The following is a 20,873-nucleotide window of genomic DNA, read 5'->3' on the forward strand; positions in this document are numbered from 1 at the left end:
TGGTTTGTACAATTTGTATGTGAGGTTATTATGTCAGATATGTTTAGGTGCATTGATTATAATAGTATGATCATATTCTTTATTCTCTACTGAGACTGTATACCTTTGATCTCCATGCTTATTAATGTACCATGCACTATTCTGTCTATTACCCGTTGAGTTACCTATACTCAGCACCGCATTTATACTTTTATGTTTTCAAGTAGCAGTTAGATGGTTGGTGTGTCGCTTGGAGTATCCTATCTACCGGGTCCTACGTCACATCCGAAGACTGCTTTGGGTTCGTTTATGCTTTATTTGTATTTAGTATTTGTGTATTTGGTGTTATTGTTGTATTTGTGTTATTGTGGTTATTGTATAAAGCCTAGCCGGCTAGCAGTGTTTTGATCTGTTTTGTATGGGCTTGTCTTTATGTTTTTCCGCTGTGTTGGTTTTGATTACAGCCGAGTGGGCTGATAAAAATATATATAATTGCATGGTTGTTGTTATATTTGTCTAGCCGTGTAGGCTGAGATTATTAACTACGTGGTTGTGTATATATTCCAACCGCATGTGACTAATGTATATTTTGTATGTATGTATGCTTTAGATTGTCACCGGTACAAGGGAGATGCTGCCGGATTTTCGTCTGGCAGAGACTCCTCTAGGGGTGTGACAATTTTTTTCGTGGATCGTATCCTTGCAAGGCGTGGTACTTTTTAAGGATCAGAGATGCAGCAGAAAAGAAGCAAGACAGATGCGGCGACTAGACTTGATTGCGGTGGCTAAAGATGGCAGCAGCTAGGGTTGGCAGCACACGGAGGACAGTGATGGAAAATGCCATAATAGTTGGAAAATTATTTTTCCATATTTGTTGCTTTATTTGTTGTGATGTGTGCTTGCATAGTTAAAATTCCTCACCTTAAATAACTAAGTGGGAGAGGGATTTGTAAATAAATTCCACAGTCTCCATTACTGGTTTGTAAGTGATGCAACAAACTTACGTGTTGGCTTTGAGTGCCTCCCTCCACAACGGATGAGTTTGTTTGCGGATCACTAGATCAAACTTCCTTTATGGATGGTTATAGGAAATTATTTAGGATGTGTGTGATCTTCTCCAACTGAAAGGGCTCAATTCTATTTAATGGACTAAGTATCATGTAATGGTATATACTTAGACACATTTAATAGTATCCTCTCCAACAAAGTCACTGCTATTATTTGTGTGACCAAAGGAATACCAACTATTAATTTTATTTGTCGTAAAGTTAGGATGACAAGATAATAAAATTAATGGGTAAAGACCCTTCTCTTACAAATGTTGAATTTGTATATGTCCACACTAACGTGGCATGCAAAATTCACAGTGTTTTGAGGTGTTGGTAAATTTAAATAGTATTGTTTGAGGAATAAATATTATTCTAAATTTAGAATCTTAACCAAAAGTTATTTTGTGATTCTTAGGATGGTTTTCAACCCACTGGCTATTATTCTAAAAGAGAACAAACTTATTGGTCCCAACTACATAGATTGGAAAAGAAACCTGGACATTGTCCTAACTGCTGAAGGCTATAAGTTTGTACTGTTAGAGACCTACCCTGATTCACCTAATAGTGATTCTAGTGAAGAGGAGATTGAGTATCATAAGAAATGGTAAAAGCAGATGAGATGGCACGGTGTTATATTTTGACTTCAATGTCAAATGTGCTGCAACATCAGCATTAGGACTTACCAACTGCTTATGATATGATGAATAATCTCAAAGAACTCTTAGGACACCAGAATCGGGCTGCTAGGTAAGAGGCAATGAGAAAATTAATGACAGTCACCATGTCAGAGGGGACACCCGTAAGGGATCATATCCTAAAGATGATAGCTTATTTGAACGAAATACAGATCCTTGGAGCTGAAATCGATGGGGAAACCCAGATCGATATTATTCTCCAAACGCTACTCAGAAGTTTTGAGCAGTTCCGCCTGAACTATAACATGAACAAAAGGGTTTATATGTTGGCAGAACTTCTGAAGGAACTTCAGGCAGCAGAAGGAATATTTCGTCATAGTTCTCAGATACACTTTGCTGAAAATGTTTCTACTTCTAAGTCGAAAGGCAAGATGAAGAAGAAACAGGCTGGCTCAGCAAAGAAGGTGAAAAGATCTCTAGGTACTGGACCTAAAGCTGGAGTGAAGAAGCCAAAGGGCAAGTGCTTCATCTGCAAGCAGACTGGACATTGGAAGGCAGACTGTCCTCGTAAGAGAGAGAACAATAAAGGTATATCTTATTCTCTAGTAGTTGAAACATGTTTAGCGGTGTTATCTACCAGCACCTGGTGTGTAGATACAGGAGCCACTGATCATGTCTGCAATACATTGTAGGGGTTCCAGGAAACCCGACGACTATATAAGGGAGAGATAACCGTCTACATGGGCAATGCTATGAAAGTAACGGCTGTTGTAGTGGGAGATGTCTACTTATCATCTGATAGGAATAAAAATTTGATTTTAAGATATTGTCTTTATGCACCAACTTTTAGAAAGATTTTAATTTCAGTTTCTAAATTATTTGTGGATCGATATTCTGTTTCTTTTGATGACAAAGTAGTTATCAAGAAGAATAGGGTTATTATTTGTTCTGGTACATTAGTAGGTAATTTGTATGCTCTAAATCCAATTTCTCTCACAAAGCAACAAATGGAAATTAATAACACATTTTCTAATTCTAAGAGAAAGGAACATTCAGAAATGAACCAAACATATCTTTGGAATCTAAGCCTTGGTCATATTAACTTGAGTAGGATTCAAAGGCTTATAGTCGATGGACTCTTGGGTTCATTAGTGTTAAAAAACTTTCCAACTTGCGAATCTTGCTTGAAAGGTAAAATGACCGAGAGACTTTTTAAGGCCAAGGGATATAGAGTCAAAGATGTATTAGAACTGGTTCATTCTGATTTGTGTGGTCCTATGTCTATCTAGGCAAGAGGTGATTTCGAATATTTTGTCTCCTTCATAGACGACTATTCGAGATATGGGTGCATTTACTTGATGCACCGCAAGTCTGAATGCTTTGATAAGTTCAAAGAATTCAAGGCTGATGTGGAGAAACGCCATAGTAAAAGTATCAAGACACTACGGTCTGATCGTGGTGGTGAATACCATTTTGGAGAGTTTAGGAATTACTTATCAGAAGCTGGGATTCAATCCTAATTGTCTGCACCTAGTACACCCCAACAGAATAGTGCGACAGAACTAAGGAATAGGACTCTTATGGAAATGGTGAGATCGATGATGAGTTATTCAGAATTACTAAATTCATTTTGGGGATATGCTCTGGAAATAGCGGTGTACATTCTGAATATGCTACCTTCTAAATCAGTACCCTTTACTCCCATGGAATTGTGGAATGGACGTAAGCCTAGTCTGAGTCATATTCGGATATGGGGTAGTCCAGCACATGTGCTGAAGGGAGATACTGGCAAGTTGGAATCACGTACAGAAGTTTATTTGTTTATAGGATATCCTTAGGGAACGAAAGGTGGTTTGTTTTATAATCCTAAAAATCAAAAGATTATTGTTAGCACCAATGCTCGATTTTTAGAAGAAGATTATGTAATAAACCATAAGCCCATGAGTGAAATTGTTCTAGAAGAAATGAAAGAGGACATGCCTACTTTAGTACCAACAGTACAAGATGAAATATCACAAGAAACTGTAACATGTATCACAAATGATACACAACAGTAGACAGTGTCTCGTCGTAGTAGGAGGGTTGTTAGGTAACCTGAAAGATTCATGTTTTTGGGAGAGTCGTCGGACTTGGTCCCAGGTAAACATGAACCTGATCTCCGAACATATGACGAAGCACTCCAAGATATAGATGCAGAATCTTGGTAAAGAGTAATGAATTCAGAAATAGAATCTATGTATTCTAATAAGGACTGGGAGCTTGTAGAACCACCAAATGGTGCAAAAGCCGTTGGATGTAAGTGGATCTACAAAAGGAAAAGAGGGACAGATGGGAAGGTGGAAACCTTCAAAGCAAGGCTTGTTGCGAAAGTATACACTCAGAAAGAGAGAATCAATTATGAGGAAACTTTTTCGCGAGTGACCATGCTTAAGTCTATCCGGATACTCTTATCCATTGTCGCTCATATGGATTATGAGGTTTGGCAAATGGATGTCAAGACAGCTTTCCTTAATGGAAGTCTTGAAGAAAACATCCATATGAAGCAACCAGAGGAATTTATTGAAAAAGGCAAAGAGCATCTAGTGTGTAAGCTCAATCAATCGATTTATAGACTGAAGCAAGCTTCAAGATCTTGGAACATCCGGTTTAATAGAGTAATCCAATCATATGGATTTATTCAGTGTCCGAATGAGTCTTGTGTATACAAGAAGTGTGATGGAAACGTGGTGGTATTTCTTGTACTATACGTAGATGACATTTTGTTAATTGGAAACAATATCAAAGTGTTGTTGGAAGTAAGGGTATGGTTGTCCAAGCAATTCGATATAAAGAACTTAGAAGAATGCGCACATATTCTTGGGATCAAAGTAATAAGGGATCGCGAGAAAAGGATGTTGTGCTTGTCCCATGCTTCATATATCGATACAATCCTTGCTCGTTTTAGCATGCTAGACTCCAAGAAAGGTTTTCTGCCTTTTAGGCATGGAGTAGCTTTATCTAAAGAGATGTCTCCAAAGGCATCAAAGGAGATAGAGTGTCATGAAAGCAGTTCCTTATGCTTCGACTGTCGGAAGCCTAATGTATGCTATGTTGTGCACGAGACCGGATATCTATTTTGTTGTGGGCATGGTTAACAGATATCAAAGTAACCCTGGACAAGGACATTGAACTACTGTAAAGCATATATTAAAGTACTTGAGAAGGACTAGAGATTATATGTTGGTTTACCAAGCAGATGATTTGCTCCCTATGGGTTACACGGATTTTGACTTCCAATCAGATAGGGACAATAGTAAGTCAACATCAGGCTATGTGTTTACTTTAGGAGGTGGAGTCATTGCATAGAGGAGTGTTAAGCAGAAATGCGGTTCTGACTCATCCATGGAAGCTGAGTATGTGCAGCCTCTAAGGCAGCAAAAGAAGCAGTGTGGCTCAGGAACTTCCTAATGGACTTAGATGTGATTCTTGATTTTCCCAAAATCATCACAATTTATTGTGATAATAGTGGTGCAGTAGCAAACTCGAATGAACCACGAGCCCATAAGGAGAGTAAACACATAGAGCGCAAGTACCACCTGATACGAGACATCGTAAAGCGAGGAGAAGTTGTTGTCGCCAAGATTGCATCAGTAGATAACCTAGCAGATCCTTTCACTAGGGCCCTTCCGGCGAATGCTTTTGATCGGCATGTTGAAGGAATGGGAATCCACTATAACAAAAACCCTCATAGACATCGGTTTTCCACCGATGTCTATGAAGGCGATGTAAAAGGTCTGCCATTTTAGACATCGGGTTAAAACCGGTGTGGTATCACTTAACGACATTGGTGTAGGCCTTTTTGCATGTCACGTGGCACATCAAATTAATTAAAATTGAAACTCATTAAAATTAATACAAGCGTTATAGCAACGAGTTCCAAGTCGTATTTTTTTCCAAGGGTTACTAGCAAAATGTGTGAATTCTAGAATTGGTTCCAATCAAAATCTAACTTCAACTAAGTCAAGAATAGCATCAAAGAAATATTGTTCTCATCTAACTTGATTCTTTTCCATTTCATCAGATTAGCATCCATTATGTTTAGCTCCCAAAGCATCATTAAATCAAATAGATCCATTATTATCTCTTAAATTCACAATCACAGTAATTATGAAACTCAAAAGCTCATTACAATAACAATCAAATTCAACAATCAATGCTCAAAAAAATTCAGTCTTAATAACATTGAATAGAGGTAGCAATCAACACATTAGGTTAAACATTCTCCAATTAAACTTAATCACAGCTGCAATTAATCTCAAAAGCTCAAGTTAGACATTCAACATTCAAGCAAACTCACAATCACAAGTTCAATTGAATCGAGCAAGAAGTTGCTGATTAAATATTCAACTACTAATTAGCAGTAAACTAAACTACAATCAATTAAAACTAAATCCAGATTGTATAAAACGAAACTGCAAAGGGAATTCAGATATGGAATTGCAAATGGAATTCAAACAAAACGAAATGGCAAGGAATGAATCAGATCATCAGATCTGAGCTAATTCAAGAACAAATTAAACACAGAGATAAAGAAAATCTAACTCTAAGCATTCCACATTCAAATCCCGAAACCAAACTTCATCAATCTGCTGTTAAACAGATTTGTTTTCGGAAACCTCCCCTCAAACATCCAACTAACTACCAAGCTTCCAACTATCACCAGTTGATGCTCATGGCTCTTGGAAACCTCCCCTCAAGCTCCCATCTAACTGATAATCCCATCGACTCAAGAAACAGAGTATGAATCTGTGATTTGTCCAAGTTAAATCGATTGATCAGATCGATCCACTTGAGTTGCAGAATGAAGATCGGAAGAAGATCTAAGACTCAAAGAAACCTCTCTCTGAGCTCAGTTGGATACGAAGATTGCTGATCGAGAAACCTCCCTCGACCGAATCGCGGCGGTGAAATAGAATCCAAGACGCGATTGAAGAAACCTCCCTTCTGCCACTCTCTGCCCTCGGAGGATGAACGCCAGCAACTCAGGATCGCTGTCGGAGAAGAAAACCTGCTCTCGGAACTGGAATTGTGGAACGGAGCCTCGGCGTCGCGGAGAAGAAGAAGACGGTGAACAGTGCTAGCGAAAACGCCGAGCCCAGCTACTGTAGCTTCTCACGCTGGTTTTTAAACCTCCTCAGTTTTGATCGGACGGCTGAGGATTATCGGTGCTTGATCAACGGTGGAAAACATCTCAGATCTGGATCAAAAGGTACTGATCTTCATCTATGGTCCAGATGTACTCCTCATTAAGTCGGATGGACCAGATGCTTGACGGATGGCTCAGATCTGCTTGATCTTCAACGGACGGTCCAAATCAATCCAGGTCTTGATCGCCTCATTTTGCCCTAGATTTGAGCCCAAGTGTGGTCCAATCTGATCGGGTCCATGACCCTTTTGATGCCTACAAAATAATAAACAAATATTAGCACCCAAAATACCATGAAAATAGGCTAATTTATAATTAAGTCCAAGATCACATGCAAATTATGAAATACAATCTAAATGTGAGATTATGCTGTGAATAGTCCAATAAAAACATGCATTATGAATTAAAATCATGTAGCTAAAATCATGGTTATCACTTAAAACCAATATTATCAGGTGTAAAACCGATGTAATATTATATGTTAATAACACCAATTTTGGCAGCGGTATACGACCGATGTAATATTAGTTAATGACACTAGTTTTGCAGCGGTGGAAAACCGATGTAATATCAGTATTGTTTAATGACACAAATTCAATTTCCGAAATAGTGAAAAACCAATATTATCACCAAGCAAATCATAAAATTAAGTTAATATTATTAATTCACTAAGAAAATCACAAATAAAAATGCACCGATGTATCTGAACACACCAGTCAATATCTATATAACCAACACATAAATATTCTTCTTACAACATAAAAAGATAATAGATATTGTACACATCAAGTCAGTATCCACAAATTACACATAACTATTCTTCCTGAGGTTGACAACTGATTAGTGATTCTTTGTAAAGGAGGCTTCCATCTTAAAGGAGCCACTGGAGGCTTTGGGAACTTTGCAACATCCTTCTTGGTTGTTCTCTCACCATTTAATTGATTCTCCAGTTCGCTTACCTGAATAAAATAAAATAAAATAATCTGTTATAAGGCATCTTAAAGGGTACCATGCCATTTGGTTAAACTCGCACCTTTGGTTCATCAGGAGGATCATATTGGCCAATCCAGTCCTATGGCCAATCAACAAGATGTGGCATTAAGATTAGACAATGCATGAATATAAAAGCAAAGTTTAACTTACCACAGCAGGAATATCAAGTCCACGAGCAGCAACATCAGTGCAGAGCAGTATATACCCTTTTCAGCTTTGCAGAACTCAAAGAATGTACTAGTTCATTTATGTTGCTTCTACTTTCCATGGATATCGAGACAATCGACATGAATGTATCTGAGAAGCTCAGAATGGTACTTGACCGAATTGGATGAGGAGAAGAAGACCATTATCTTCTTCGAAAGGTTCCTCTTAAGAAAAGCATACAAGACCAGAAACCTTTTATTGCTAGGCATGACACAATAGCCCTGCTGCAACCCTTCGACAGTCACCTGAGAAAGATGAATTCGTGTCAACCTTGCTATTGACGAAACAACCGAGTAAAAACAATGATAAAATAAATCTGGAGATTACCTTCGACCTTCCATCATCAACACCTACATATACAGGCTTTTCCTTAAATGACAAGTTCGCAAAATCCTCAACCTACAATTTTTTTTATAAGTTAAAGAAAATGAAAACCAAAATGATTATGAATAGTAGTTAGAAAGAAATAGAAACCTGCTTAGTTTGGGTAGCTGTAAATAGAGCAGTTTGCCTTGTCTACGTATTAGGGAGTGAATGTGATAATTATAAAACATGATGCCGACTTTGCAACACTCCTGTAATAACTATAAACCGAAGGGAACTAAATAGCATACCTTTGGCAGCCGCTTAAATATTTGCTCCATGTCTTCCTCAAAGTTAGCCTCCAATATTCGGTCGGCTTCATCGATTATAAGAAACTACATTTGGTGCACCAACACCCAAAATTAGTATCTCAATGTCAAACAAAGGAACATATGAAAATAATTATTGATCTTGTGGTTAGGATTAAACATGCTAGCAAATAATCATTAGCATGGATATGCGATAAGATGAAACATGCAACTAGTTGGAGAACATAAGTAGAGCTCATTAAAGCAAAAAAGAAAAGAAACAACAGATCATTTAGTAAAAGGAACTCAATGAGTACTGAGGGCATTCAATGGAAAGATATACAATTTCAGTATGCAACCACTTCAAACTACATCCAGTCACCTCCACTTTGCCATTCTAGTATCTTTCTCAATATGGCTAGCATGCTGTGCTGTGCTTAGTTACATTCAATTTCCAAAAACAAATTTCAATAGAACAATGATAAATGAGATTTTCAAAAAACTCTGCTGCCTAAAAATGCAATACCAGAGTTATATGTGCTAAAAGAAAGAACAATTCCTCAATCCAATAGTCAACGGTTAAGGTATTGTTTAAATCAGTTCCTCACTACTTTTTCTGCTATCATTCCATATAATTGCATAATTTATCAAAACATAAATGACCAGGAACCAAAACACTGAAAACAAGAATAAGCCAATAATTTAGATACATGGGATCAAATGCTTTACAAAAATAAATCATTTACCATAATTTTACTTATTTGCTCATCTTTTTTGATCTGCAAATTTGAAATAATCTGTTATACAACAACTGATTAAAAGAAGTTAAATATAGTGATGCATGGTGTATAGTAGATTATTATGATTTTTCTTGGAATATATAAAATAATTTATTCACACTATCTTCAAAAAGATTCTACTTATATTAACATAATAAATTTTCAAAAGAATAAAATGAAAGATTCTTCCTTCATTCTTAGACCTCATAAATCTAAGCAGCATGGAGGAGACATGATTATAATTAAACTTCCATATAATCAATAGATGTGAATTCACATTCTGTAATCTGAATACATTAACACTAATTTATTGAAAGGTTCATTAAACATGAGATTGAAAATGAACATGAATTCTTCCAAAAAAAAAAAACAATGCTCCAGTTCAAAGGAGGTGCAAAATGTGGGCTAGAGGGCACCTAGAACCTTGGTCTGCATATTCCTTGACCTCTTAGATATAACTACAATCTTGGTAAAAATTAAACAGAATCAAAGCAAAAGGAAAAATATTTATCCAACTCCAAGGCATCAAAAGAAAACCATAATATCAATGGAAGAAGTAACAAATAATACTATGACAAATTGCCAAATAAAAACAAATGTCACATAATTGCACAAATAAAATTGAAAAAGAAAACCACCGTTTATATAGATAAGACATGTCAATTCCTTACCCAAGTAGAATCTTTTACCACACTTTATCTCAATATTAATAACCATTAAATTGATGGGATAATTGACCAAGATCCTGATACAGATAGTAAAGTGTAATAGCAAAGTGTATAAATACAACCTGATTTAGATTAGGAATACTAAGAGAATGACCAAAATATAGAGAAAATATCAGTGAAATTTGTAAAGTAATCAAGTATAGTATTTCAAGTTCTCTCTGCAATCTATCTAAAACTTACAAAAATTATATTAGGGACCCTAATATTGTTAAGAATTATATTATGTAAAGAATTATTGTTACAGAGGATTGTTACTACCTAATTTCTACCGACGTAACCAAATTACAGGAAACTAGTACAAGGGATTTAACGATATTTACAAGTGAATTGATTCATCGAGTCTGGTGTATATTGAGCTTTCTCCTACCCATCAACCCGAAAGAAATGCAGCAGCTTTAGAGGCTTCACATTTTCCTATTCATGATTTAAAAAAAATGTACATAATATTAAGATGAAGCGTGCTGGTTTTCAATGGGCATATACCAGTAAATGAACTACTAACCTCACAATTGCTGACACGCTCAGATGGGAAATGAAGTCCAGTGGAGCATTTCTGAAGAATTTCAGGATGCTTCATCCATGCCTTGTTAGCTTCGATTGCTTTCAGTTTATATAGGAACATCTGGAGAGATTATAAAAAGAACAGCAAACCATCACAAGAAGGGAAGGTAACAAACATAAATTATACAAGAAGCAATTCAACTGATTGCGAACCTCAGACAAGGGAATTGTTGGTTTTTCAAGATCTTCTCCTTGGATGGCCACACCAGTACCCTAGCACTCTGTGCAAAAGATAGAAGAAATTTTATTTTGGAGGGTTGCTTTGCCTTTGCGTCCCCTTGAAGGTCCCTAATTGTCCCTCCAAAAAAAATGAAGCAGAAGTAAAACCAATCAAAGATTTGTACCTCTGACCTGAGAAGCGAAGTCAAAACCAAGAATAAAAGTAAATACTAAAAAATATTAATAGATCTACACCATCACCTTAATTTAACAAGCTTTAAACCCCTCAAAAGAAAGTCTAGCCATCAAAACAACCAGTGCGAAGAAATTCCAACAAGGAACTCAAAAATCCCAACAGATCTAGCCCAGAGTCGACTGATTTCCTCCAAGAAAACACTAAGAAACAAGCTAAGAATACAAGGATCAATGAGGGATCACCTCCGCGTTTGAAGAGAGCCGCCATGAGTGCAGACAACGAAGGAGCAACCCCGAGGAGCCAAATCCGAGCACCAGCAGCGAAAACAGCAACGGAATCAAGACGATTTCTAGGGAAAAGGCCGCCGACGAATCAACAGAGAAACCAAAAAGCATGAGGAGAAGAAACCCTAAGAGATGGAGCAACCCGTGAGAGGGCAAAGACGGAAGAGAGAGGAGAAGAGAAGGGGAAAGAGGATATGGATGTGGCCGTTTGGGAAAGCGGGGCATTTCGTAGACCTCATAAGGGCGGGAGTCGTGTGTTGATCCTGATCGGGAGAGGAAGGGGCGTCGATCTAGGAAGGGGAAGGACGGAGCGATCTAGGAAGAGGAAGGCTTAGGTTTGGAGGGAAGAGTGAAGTATTGCAAATTTTGGCTAAGTATTGATGGAAAAATTAAATTATTTTATTTATCATAGACACCGGGTTTTAAAAACCGCTGTTGAAATCGGTGTCTATTAACGAAAAAAAAGACGCTCATAGATATCGGCTAAAAAATCGATGTCTATAAGCGAAAACCTGCGCTCATAGACATCGATTTTTGGAAAAACTGGTGTAAAATACTCAAAGACATCGATTTTTACTTAAAACCGTTGTTGTTCCACCGATGTCTATGAGGGTTTTTCTTGTAGTGATCAGATGTATGGCAACATTTATGATAGCATAGTCTTTTAGTATAAGTGGGAGATTGTTAGAGTGTATACTAAAAGCCTAACTTTTTGTAAACATTTATTTTGAAATAAAGAATCACATTGGTCAAATGTTTACATTTATATGCTAAGTGTAGTTGTTCAATTAATTTATATTGTAGATAACATGGTGTGTGGTGTCGCACACAGAAGATCATGTTATCAATTCCTTATAAATTATAAACAGTAGCTCACGACTAAGATGGAAAGGAACAAACCATTGGAATAGTCGTAGTATAATTTGGTATTAGTTTATCTTAACTATAAAATTACACTAGTACACTCTGAGTATATTGAGCAGGAACATTTAAGGTAAGTTGTTTTTATACTGACTGCATAAAAGAACAAGAGCTTTATTATTATGGAAGTGTGTACTCTTAATCCTGATATAATAACAAGCACATATATCTAGTATTTATTTCTTTGACTTATCAAAAGGTGAGATTTAGTTCGATAAATCAATAAGCCCGATAAGTTGGGAAATGATATTATTTATAGTATGTGTTGTTGATTATAGAAGGAAACTGTATCCTAGTAATCTAGGTTGATGATGTCCCTAAGAGGAGCTCATAAGGATTGTCATGTAAACCCTGCAGGTGAGCTTAGTTCAACATGACGATAAGGTTTAGTGGCACTACTGTTGGAGTTAGATATTAATTAAGTGAGTTGTCAGTAACTCATTTAATTAGTGGACATTCTATATCTTAAACACAGGGACACTAACATACTCATGATAAGAAGGAGCCCAAAATGTATTTGGGATTGATGTGGTAGTTCAATAATAATTCTTTAGTGGTATGAATTATTATTGATAAAATTAAGTTGAGTGTTCAGGGTGAACACGGGAAGCATAATTTCATCGGGAACCAAAACCAATTCCTCCTCTCAGTCCCTATCATAGCCTCTTATTTATAAAGTATTATACTCATCCATACCCACCTTAAGGTGGTCATCCATGCCCACCTTAAGGTGGTCATCCATGCCTAGCTTGGAGCCCAAGCTAGGGCCGGCAAAACCAAGGTGAGTTTGTTTCATTAGGTAGCCGGCCCTAGCTTGAACCCAAGCTTGGTGTGGTCGACCGCAATAAATTAAAAGGTTTTTATTTTTTAAATCTTTCTTATGTGGAAGCCATGGTTTTAAAAGAGAGTTTAATATTTAAATTTTTTCCTTTTATAAGTTTCTACAAAAGATTAAGTGAAAGGTTTGATATCTTTCCTTATTTGTAGTTAAAAGGAATATTTTAATTTTTGATAAAACTTTCCATTTTTTAACCATCCTCATGATTTAAAAGAGAGTTTTAAAATTAAAATCTTTCCTTTTATAGTTTCTACAAAAGATTAAGAAAACATTTGATATCTTTCCTTATTTGTAGATTGAAAGGAAGATTTTAATTTTAGAGAAAACTTTCCTTTTTATAAATCATCCACATGTTTTAATAAAGAGATTTTAATATATAAAAGTTTCCTTTTATGACCAACCATGAAGGGAATTTTCAAAAGAGAAATTTTTATTTAAAAATTTCTGAAAACAAATTAGGAAGTTTTAATTTTGTGTTTAAAACTTTCCTTATTTGGAGGGATTAAGGTGGCCGGCCATATATAGTTTGAAAGCGAAATTTTATTAAACTTTCCTTTCATTGACAAAGAGAATAAGGAAGTTTTAATAAAACTTTCCTTATTTGCCATGACCAGGGAATATAAAAGAGAGGGTAGAGGTGCCTCACCTCATAACAAAATATCTTCTTTGGTTCCTCTCTTCCTTGGTTGGTGGCCGGCCCCTCTCTTCCTCTCCATGTCCTATTCTTCTTCCTTGGCCGGCGACATCTTCATCTCAAGGGTTTTAGTTGGTGGCCAGATTTTGTTAGAGGAAGAAGGAAAGATAGGAGGGTTTGTTTGTAGCATCCCTTGGAGCTTGGTGGTGGTGGTCGAACCTCATCTTCTCTTGGAGTTCTTGTGGTGGCCGAAACTTGCTTGGAGAAGAAGGAAGTTTGTGTGGTTCTCGTCTCGGTAGATCGTCGCCCACACGATGTCCGAGATAAGAAGAGAAATACGATAGAAGATCAAGAGGTTGTTGCTTACAAAGAAAGGTATAACTAGTAATTCTATTGTGCATCATACTAGTTTTCTTTGTATAGATTTTGAAATACCAAATACAAGAGGCATATGATTCTAGGTTTCGAATTTGTGATTCGAGTTTGTGTTCTTTTGTTTTTTTTTTATCTTGTGATTCGATTGTTACTTTTGGTTAAACCTAGGGTTACTAAAAGGAAATCGAATATTAAATTTCGTTGAAAGGCTTTGTCTAGGAAGTGGTGGATGCTCTGTTAGTTAGAGCCCTAGAGCCAATCATTTGATGATTGTATGGACTCATGTATATCATATTCTTGTATATTAATAAAGGCATTTGTTTGGTTATTATACTTATTTATATTAGTGCCAAATAGACTAAGTATAATAGCGTCCTTGAGTAGAAGGTTCATACCTATATCAATCGATTAGTTGAATCGATAGTGAGATGATATAGGGAACACTACTCTAAATCATTCCTAGTCGAGTATTAGCATTCAGGGACAATGTTAATACAATAAGACTAGCATGTAGGTCAGCTCGATGACTTGATCTCACAAGTCATGGATATAGAGATATCAAGCTGACACATGGGTATGCATTAGAGAATGTATATTGTATGACCCGCCATGAGAAAGTATCATGGATCGTTATATGAGTGTCATATACTTTCTCATGTGGCTATTAGTATGACTATTAGTCCTTAGACCTGAAGTCACCATGGATCCCTACATAAGGAGTTATGTACTTTAGTTTCGTCAAACGTCACCCGTAACTGGGTGGACTATAAAGGCGATTACTGGGTATGTAATGAATTATGCAGAGGGATGTGAGTGATGTAGATGGGATCTATCCCTCCCATATGACGGGAGCGACATCGCTATTCTTGATAGAGTGAGACCACTAAGCGCATGGCCATGCCCAAATGAGTCAACATTAGATGTTGAGCTCATTTGATCGAGTGAGTCTAACTTGGAGTTCAAGATTTAGATTGATTAGAGGATGACACGGTCTATGTCTCATATTGATCAATCTAGATGTCTAGGATAGAAGGACACTTGTCATTATTTTGTGAGTAGTCACAATTGGTAGTCACAAGGTGATGTCGGATCTCGACATTCTTGTAACTTGGGTAGTAATGATGTGTTGCTAGATACCGCTCATTACTTATGCTCCTAAATGGGTTTAGGGCATTGCCAACGTTACAAGAACCTATAGGGTCACACACTTAGGACAATTAGGTGGAGATTAGGTTCATATGATGAACCAAGAGGATTAGATTCATTTGATGAATCAAATTGGATTAAGAGTAATCCTAATTGGGCTAACTTGAGTTCGACTCAAGTTGATTCATGTGTTAAATGAGTCTAATTTAGATTTTGACTCATTGAATCAATTTAATTTAATGAATTAGATTCATTATATTAAGTTGGCTCGAATCAAATGGTTGGATTAGATCCACCATGGTAGAGATTGAGTCAAGTTTGACTTGACTTGAGAAGGAAGACCAAAGGTCAATTTTGACTTGACCTTTTGCCACCTCATTGGTGAGTTGGCATTAGGTGGACCAATAATGATGTTCCACATCATCATGGGTGCCACCTCATGGAAGTGACAAAGCCACTCTCTTAATGGTTTCATATTAATTGCAATTAATGCAATTAATGTGATTTTATGGTTTCATATTAATTGCAATTAATGCAATTAATGTGAATTTTGAAAGTGGTCGGCCACTTAGTTTTTGTGTGAAGAAATTCATTTTTCATTCACTTGTGTGGATCTTCCTCCTTCTCCCTCTCAATCTCTCCCTCTCCCTCTCCTCCCTTGGCCGAACCACATAGGTGCTAGCACACCTTGGTTTTTGGTCATCTCCATCTAGTGTGTCCGTGTGGATACTTCTAGAGGACCGGCGCTTGACGGTCTTGAGATCCGGCATCATTTGGACGAGCGGGAACGCGAAGGGCATCGCATCAAAGGTATAAATGGTTTATCCTTATGTAGATCTACTGTAGATTAAAGTTTTCAAACTCGTACTCGTATTTTCGTTCAGTTTTACCTTGCACGAGATCCGTGGCTTGGGCGATTCGGGGTTTCCGCGACACGAAAAGCGGTTTTCGCGGCCCGAAAACCCAACAGTGGTATCAGAGCCACGTGCAAGGCTTGTACGAGTTTGTTTTTATTTTTATGAAAAATAAAACCTTCTGTGATTTTCTGTAAAAATTAGTTTTTTAATGATTTTATGGTTAATTTTTCCGTAGAAGCGAAGCACAAGTGTCTCGGCACTTGTAGGCTTCGGCTACCGGAAAGATCTTTCGAAACCGGCTTCGTTTTGTCCCAAATCCATTTGGGACAGCGGGCTTGGGTGCCATTAGATCGCAAAGGAGCAACTCACGATGGTTAGATCGTGGGTAGGGGTACTCCCCCTAACCCCGCAAGGGGATTTGCTCCGCGATCGCACCCGAAATCGCTAAAAACGAACCCGCCGGGAAGATTTTTCCGAAATGGCAATGTCTCGACCCAAATCGTTTTGGGACAGCGGGTTTAGGCGCTGTTGGATCGCAAAGGAACCCTCGCGATGGTTAGATCGCGGGTAGGGGCGATGCCCCTGGGCCCCGCAAGGGGATCCGTTCCGCGATTGCGCCCGAAACCGCTAAACGGGACCGCCGGAAATTTTAAAATTGTAAAAATTAATTTTAAAATTATAGAAAATTATGAAAAATATATAATTTTGAATTATATATTAATTTGTGATAGTCATGGCCCAAAGCCCAATTTGATTGGACAATGTGTTGTAATTCATAATACGGCCTGCGTGCCGTTATGTGTGATGTGCGTGCTTGTAATTTTATTTTATTTTCGCGACCTGCGTGTCGTGCCTCTCTCTTATATTCTGGTTGTAAATTAGATTTAGACTCGAATGTAACTCGAGTTTCAAATTGTAATGTACAAATTGGAGCGGTGGAGAGTCCACACGAGACGGAGTTTCGAGGCGGGCACGAGCAACACAAGGTGGTCAAAGGGAGGCGCTTGGAGAAGCTGTTGACCCTAGGTTGACCAATCGATCTTCTCATTGGCTTGAGAAGATCGTAGTAGGGCCATGACTAAATCACAAATAGATTAATTAATTAATTATTATGTATTTGATGCATGTTTAATAATTAATTAATTAATTAGTACCTTAACGATTAGATTAGATCTAAGTCGTGCACATGATGCACCCTTGTGATTAGATTAGATCTAAGTCGTGCACAAGATGCATTCTTCTCGATTAGATTAGATCTAGATCAAACCAACTCTAAAATGCCTAACCGTGCCGTGATACCTATCACTACCTCGATCACATGTATTGTTGAATCTGCCAAAGCAGAGCAATACATATTATCTTGGTAGGGTACGGAGGGACAATCTTGGTCCCGTCTATCAACGCATGGGTGAATACAAACTCAATTAGATTGAGTATTCATAGTTACTCGGTTGGATCGAGTCAACTATAAGCATTCTTCCAATAGTTGGAAAGATAGGTCAATATCACATCTATATTAACTCTCGGGCGTATTAGCCAAAGCTAACTCGAGTTTTAATATAAATGCGGATATTGATTCTATAAACAAGAGTTGCATAGAGATGTAATTGGTAATGGTTACCTACCGATCATACTAAGACTTGGGCGTATTAGCCAAAGCTAACTCAAGGGTTAGTATGATGTAGATCTTGTCCCACAAGAATTATAGAATTCAGTGGGAGCATAATTTAATTAAAGGCCTAATTAAATGATTTTAAAAGAATATGATATTTATTTCTACATTTATTTTTGTTGTAGAATTGCCATGACGTCGAATACGAACATTTTCTCCCTGCGATCTGTCCTTAAGAAGGACAAGCTCAACGGAGCAAATTTCCTGGACTGGTACAGGAACCTGAGAATTGTTCTCACTCAGGAACGTAAACAGCCCATTCCGGAGGCTCCTCCTGCTAATGCCCCACGAGCCGACAAAGATGCTTACAAGAAGCATCAAGACGACGCATTAGATGTGTCCTGTCTAATGCTCGCGACCATGAACTCAGAGCTTCAGAAGCAACATGAGTTGATGGGTGCTTACGATATGGTTGCACATCTTCGTCAACTATATCAAGGACAAGCAGGGCACTGGAGGAGGAACTTCACGGGATACCTGGAAGATCTTAATAAGAAGAGAAATAAGATTTCTACTTCAGGTATAAATGTTATAGAAGTCAACCTCTCTATTTCTTCGTCATGGGTATTTGATACCGGATGTGCTTCGCACATTTGTACTAGTGTACAAGCACTGAGAAATAGCAGAGCATTGACAAAGGGCGAGATAAACCTACGAGTAGGCAGTGGAGCACGGGTTGCTGCTGTTGCTGTAGGAACTTATCAGCTATCTCTGCCCTCTGGGCTTGTACTAAATTTAGATGATTGTTGTTATGTGCCTGCTCTTACTAAGAACATAGTTTCAGTTTCTTGTTTAGACAAGAAAGGATACTCTTTTATAATAAAAGACAAATGTTGTTCTGTTTATTTAAAAGATATGTTCTATTGTAGTGCACCACTAATAAACGGACTCTATATTCTAGACCTTGAGAGCCCTATCTATAACATTAGTACCAAGAGGTTCAAGTCAAATGACATGAACCAAACCTACCTCTGGCACTGTCGCTTAGGTCATATAAATGACAAGCGCTTATCCCAGCTCCATAAGGATGGTTTGCTGGACTCATTTGATTTAGAATCATATGAGATATGCGAGTCATGCCTACGAGGCAAGATGACCAAGACGCCCTTTAGTGGGCATAGCGAGAGAGCAACTGATTTGTTAGGACTCGTACATAGTGATGTATGTGGCCCTTTCAATGTTGTTGATAGGCGGTTATAGGTACTTCATCACATTCATTGATGATTTCAGTAGATACGGTTATGTGTACTTGATGACACATAAGTCTCGAATCCTTTGAAAGTTCAAAGAATTCAAGAATGAAATAGAACCGACTTGGCAAGAGTATTAAAGTACTTGATCAGATCGAGGTGGTGAATACTTAAGCCATGAGTTTCGTGACTTCTTAGCCGAGTGTGGGATTTTATCTCAACTCACTCCTCCGGAACACCAAGTGGAATGGTGTATCCGAAAGGAGGAATCGTACCTTATTAGATATGGTACGATCTATGATGAGTCACACAGATCTTCCGACATATCTATGGGGATATGCTCTAGACACGGCAGCTTTCATACTCAACCGAGTTCCATCAAAGGCCGTGATAAAGACACCATATAGGATATGGACTGGGAGAGATGCCCAGGTGTCTTTCATGAGGATTTGGGGTTGTGAGGCTTACGTTCGACGTCAAGTCTCAGACAAGTTAGGACCCAAATCTGACAAGTGCTATTTTATCGGATATCCCAAGGAAACTAAGGGATATTACTTCTACATTCCCAGTCAGCACAAGGTGGTTGTGGCAAAGACTGGGGTCTTTCTAGAAAGAGACTTTGTTTCTAGAAAGACTAGTGGGAGCACGTTCGATCTTGAAGAAGTTCAAGATGCGAACAATAGCACTAATGCCTCGATAGAAATTGAACTGGAACCACAAAGTGTTGTGGATGATGTTGTTCTACAAAGAGTTGAGGAACAACAACCAGTTCAAGTAGACATACCTCTTCGCAGGTCTGATAGGGTACGTCGTCAGCCTGAGAGATACTCATTTCTCTTGTCTGACCATGATGACATTGTGCTCATAGAGGATGAGCCTACCACCTATCAAGAAGCTGTGATGAGACCAGATTCTGAGAAATGGCTAGAAGCCATGAGATCCGAGATAGAATCCATGTACACCAACCAAGTATGGACTTTGGTTGATCCACAAGGGTAAAACCCATTGGGTGCAAGTGGGTCTTTAAGAGAAAGACATGGATGGACTTATCTATAAGGGTCGCTTGGTAGCTAAAGGTTTCAAGCGATTCATAGTATTGACTATGATGAAACCTTTTCTCCGGCGATGTTTAAGTCCATTCGGATCATGCTTGCTATTGCGACCTACCATGACTATGAGATATGGCGGATGGATGTCAAAACCGCGTTTCTGAATGAAACCTACTCGAAGATGTGTACATGACACAACCTGAGGGTTTTGTAGATCCACAAGATACTAGTAGAGTAAGGTGCATAGGTCCATTTATGGACTAAAGCAAGCTTCTCGGAGCTAGAATCTTCGATTCGATGATGCGATCAAACAATTTGGTTTCATCAAGAACGAAGATGAGCCTTGTGTCTACAAGAAGGTTGTAGGGGACATAGTTGTCTTCCTCATACTGTATGTGGATGACATACTACTCATTGGGAAGGGCATCCCTATGCTTCAGTCTGTCAAGACATGGCTAGGGAGTTGCTTCTCAATGAAGGACTTAGGCGAGGCATCTCGCATTCTTGGGATACAGATCTATAGAGATAGATCTAAGAGATTGCTTGGCCTAAGTCAGAGTACATATATTGACAAGGTACTTCTTCGGTTTGCCATGCAGAACTCCAAGAAGGGATTTCTGCCGATGTCACATGGCGTGAGTCTTTCGAAGACTCAAGGTCCCTCTTCTAGAGAGGAGAGAGACCGCATGGATCAGATCCCTTATGCCTCAGCCATAGGATCGATCATGTACGCCATGCTGTGTACTCGACCTGATGTCTCGTATGCTTTGAGCATGACGAGCAGATACCAGTCAGATCCAGGTGAAAGTCACTGGATAGCGGTCA

General features: G+C 38.1%; 1 long non-coding RNA gene across 1 annotated transcript; it reads right to left on the minus strand.

Annotated features, from left to right (window-relative positions):
• Nucleotides 1–8,393: 8,393 nt before the first annotated feature.
• On the minus strand, nt 8,394–8,741 carry LOC121999960. The gene is made up of 3 exons (XR_006116863.1): nt 8,663–8,741; nt 8,523–8,564; nt 8,394–8,447 (listed from the first exon to the last, which is right to left on the minus strand). It is a non-coding gene; the product is annotated as an uncharacterized LOC121999960 (long non-coding RNA).
• Nucleotides 8,742–20,873: the final 12,132 nt, after the last annotated feature.

This window comes from Zingiber officinale, chromosome 7A (assembly GCF_018446385.1).
Source record: "Zingiber officinale cultivar Zhangliang chromosome 7A, Zo_v1.1, whole genome shotgun sequence".
Classification (NCBI taxonomy): Eukaryota; Viridiplantae; Streptophyta; class Magnoliopsida; order Zingiberales; family Zingiberaceae; genus Zingiber; species Zingiber officinale.